At 46.4% G+C, this 3,372-nt stretch overlaps 1 pseudogene; it reads right to left on the minus strand.

The window, feature by feature from the left end:
- Positions 1 to 384: 384 nt before the first annotated feature.
- Positions 385 to 1,377, minus strand: LOC123815028 (annotated as a pseudogene).
- Between the last annotated feature and the right edge of the window lie 1,995 nt (positions 1,378 to 3,372).

The following is a 3,372-nucleotide window of genomic DNA, read 5'->3' on the forward strand; positions in this document are numbered from 1 at the left end:
TGAAAACCATTGAACTGTTTTTCACTGAGGCTGAACTGTTTTACATTCTTACCAGCAATGTACAAAGTATACAATTTCTCCACATTCTCCCCCAAATTTGTTATTTTGTTTTTTATTACATCCATCCTAGTGGGTATAGAGTGGTATCTCATTGTGTGTTTTGTTTTGTTTTGTTTTGTTTTGTTTTGGCTGGGTACAGTGAACTTTATTGATGGTGCATGACAAGGTAGAGCTCCCCAAGCCTCTCTCTTCTTCAGGGGGTCTACGATGGAAACTATAGGTCAGATGATTCTCAAATGTGTTGGGGGATTAATTTGGGACAAAGACTCCCCAGAAGCTTAGGGCCTCTCTTCCTGTCACTAGGGCTGGTGGTCCAGGGGGCTCTTATTCCTTGGAGGCCATGTGGACCTTAAGGCCCCACCACCCTGTTGCTGTAACCAAATTCATTGTCATACCAGGAAATGGGCTTGACAAAGTGTTCATGAGGGCAATGCCAGCCCTGGCATCAAAGGTGGAGGAGTGGGTGTCACTACTAAAGTCGCAAGAGACAACATCATTCTCAGAATAACCCAGGATGCCCTTGAAGGCACCCTCTGATGCTTGCTTCACTACCTTCCTGATGTCATTGTGTTTGGCAGCATTCTCCAGGCAGCAGGGCACATCCACAACTGACACATTGTGGGTGGGGACATGGAAGGCCATGCCAGTGAGCTTCCATTGAGCTCAGGGATAACCTTGCCCACAGCTTTGGAAGTGCCAGTAGAAGCAAGAATGATGTTCCAGACAGTCCCTTGTCCTTCATGCCACAGCTTCCCAAAGAGGCCATTCACAGTCTTCTGGGTGGCAATGATAGCATGGACTGTGGGCATGAGTTCCTCCACAATGCCAAAGTTGTCAGGATGACCTTGGCCATGGGGGCCAAGCAGCTTGTGGTGCAGGAGGCATTGCTGACAATCTTCATGGAGTTGTCATACTTGTCATGGTCCATACCCATTATAAACATGAGGACATCCACAAAAGGGGCAAAGAAGATAATCTTGGCCCCACCCTTCAAGAAAGCCCCAGCCTTCTCCATGGTAGTGAAGAGACCAGTGAACTCCACAGCATATTCAGCACCAGCATCACCCTATTTGATGTTGGTGGGATTTCACTCCTGAAAGATGGAGATGGGCTTTCCATTGATGAAGCTTCTCATTCTCAGCCTTGACTGTGTCTGAACTAGCCATGAGTAAAGTCATACTGGAACATGTAGACTGTACAGTTGAGGTCAACAAAGGGATCATTAAAGGTGACAATATCTACTTTGCCAGAGTAAAAAGCAGCCCTAGTGACCAGGTGTTCAATATGGCCAAATCTGTTCACTCCAAACTTCACCATCATGTCTCAGGGTTGAGTCTAGCCCTGTGCAGGAAGACACAGCTGGCTGTAGGACAAGAGGAGAGAGTTCATTACATTTTTAATTTGCATTTCCCTAATGGCCAATAATGCCAAGTATATTTCCAGGTGATGGGTGGTCATCTGTGTATCTTCTTTGGTAAAATGTCTATTCACATCTTTTGCCCAAGTCCTTTCTTTAATTGGACTGTCTGTCTTTTTGTTGTTGAGTAGTAAGAGTTCTTTGTATATTCTGGGTACTAGATCCTTCCATATGATTTACAAATATCTTCTCCCATTCTGTCAGTTTTTTACTCAAAAAAATTTTTATTTATTTTTTTTTCAAAAAAGGGAAATGGAGGGAGAAAGAAAAGAAGAGAAACATGGATCTGGGAGAGAAATATTGATTTATTGCTTCTCCTAAGCACCCTGACTGGGGACTGAACCCCAAACCCCACTCTGGGCCTCTCCTCAGAGTTTCCTGCTCAGCAGGTCTGCAGTGGGGTTTTGGAATCTGCCCTTTTCTCAAGGAGTATAAGACAGTATAAGGAATATAAGGAGTATAAGATAGGAAACAGAGTAAATGTCTTTTGGGGGCAGACCTGGGAGCAGAAGTGCAGAGGACCAGGACTAAGGAGAGATTTGGGGGAGATGCAGGGGAAAGATGTGCCTGAGGTAAAGGTGTAGGTACAAGGCAGAGTTTACGGGAAGAGAGCTGGGTGTGGCAGTAAGTGACAGACCCTGTGGGATTTGAGAAACTGGAAGGTGAGAAGGTGCCCAACTTTTCTGAGATGAGATAGGAAATGGAGCTGAGGTCTCCTCTGCCCTCCTTTTAGAATGCTCCTGAGGACTGCAGTGGGCCAGGTCATCCACCACTTCTTTTCCTAGACAACAGTACAGCTTCCCCCTGACCCCACTTCTCTGTCTCCTCTCTTCCTCACCACCCATCTCTTCCCTACTCAGGAGCCAGAGTAACCATTCAAAACCACCAACCAAAAATCAACTTTCAGCCAAGATGGAAGTGTAGATAGATACACTTTGCCTCCTCACACAACCAAAAGAAGGACAACAAAAAAATTTAAAATGAAACATAACCAGAACTGCCAGAAAATTGAACTGTATGGAAGTCCACAACCAAAGAGTTAAAGAAGAAACATTCATCCAGACTGGTAGGAGTGGCGGAGATGGGCAGCTGGGCAGACAGGGGACCCGACCAAAAAAAAAAAAAAAAAAAACAGCAGCTGGCAGACCCAGCAAGGCTGTGGACGGTGGAGGGGCTAGGCTCCCAAGGTGGCTTGAGGGCCCGGGTGTTCCCACATTGGCATGCAGATAAACCGGGCGAAACTGGGGAGTGAGACAAACAGTGCAACCCAGGGCCCCAACGCAGGGAAATAAAGCCTCAAAACACCGATTGAAAACACCTGTGGGGTGTTGCGGTGCCAGGAGAGACTCCCAGCCTCACAGGAGAGTTCATTGGAGAGACCCACAGGGTCCTAGAATGTACACAAACCCACCCACATGGGAATCCGTACCAGAAGGGCCCAGTGTGCTTGTGGGAAGTGGGGTAAGTGACTGAAATCCAGCAGAGAGCAGAGCAAGCGCCATTGTTCCCTCTCAGACCCCTGCCCCACATACAGCATCACAACCCAGTGACGGGGGTTGCCCCACCCTGGTGAACACCTAAGGCTCTGCCCCTCACTATGTAACTGGCGCATCAAGACAAAAAAAAAATGGCCCAAATGAAAGAACAGATCAAAGCTCCAGAAAAAATACAACTAAGCGATGAAGAGGTAGCCAACCTATCAGATAGATACACAGTTCAAAACACTGGTAATCAGGATGCTCACAGAATTGTCTGAATTTGGTTGCAAATTAGATGGAAAAATGAAGGCTATGCTGAGCAAAATAAAGGAAGATGTACAGGGAATCAATAGTGATGGGAAGGAAACTGGGACTCAAACCAATGGAGTGGACCAGAAGGAAGAAAGAAACATCCAA

The sequence above is a fragment of the Phyllostomus hastatus genome, unplaced genomic scaffold (genome assembly GCF_019186645.2).
Source record: "Phyllostomus hastatus isolate PE091 unplaced genomic scaffold, TTU_PhHast_1.1 phas_contig_17, whole genome shotgun sequence".
NCBI lineage: Eukaryota > Metazoa > Chordata > Mammalia > Chiroptera > Phyllostomidae > Phyllostomus > Phyllostomus hastatus.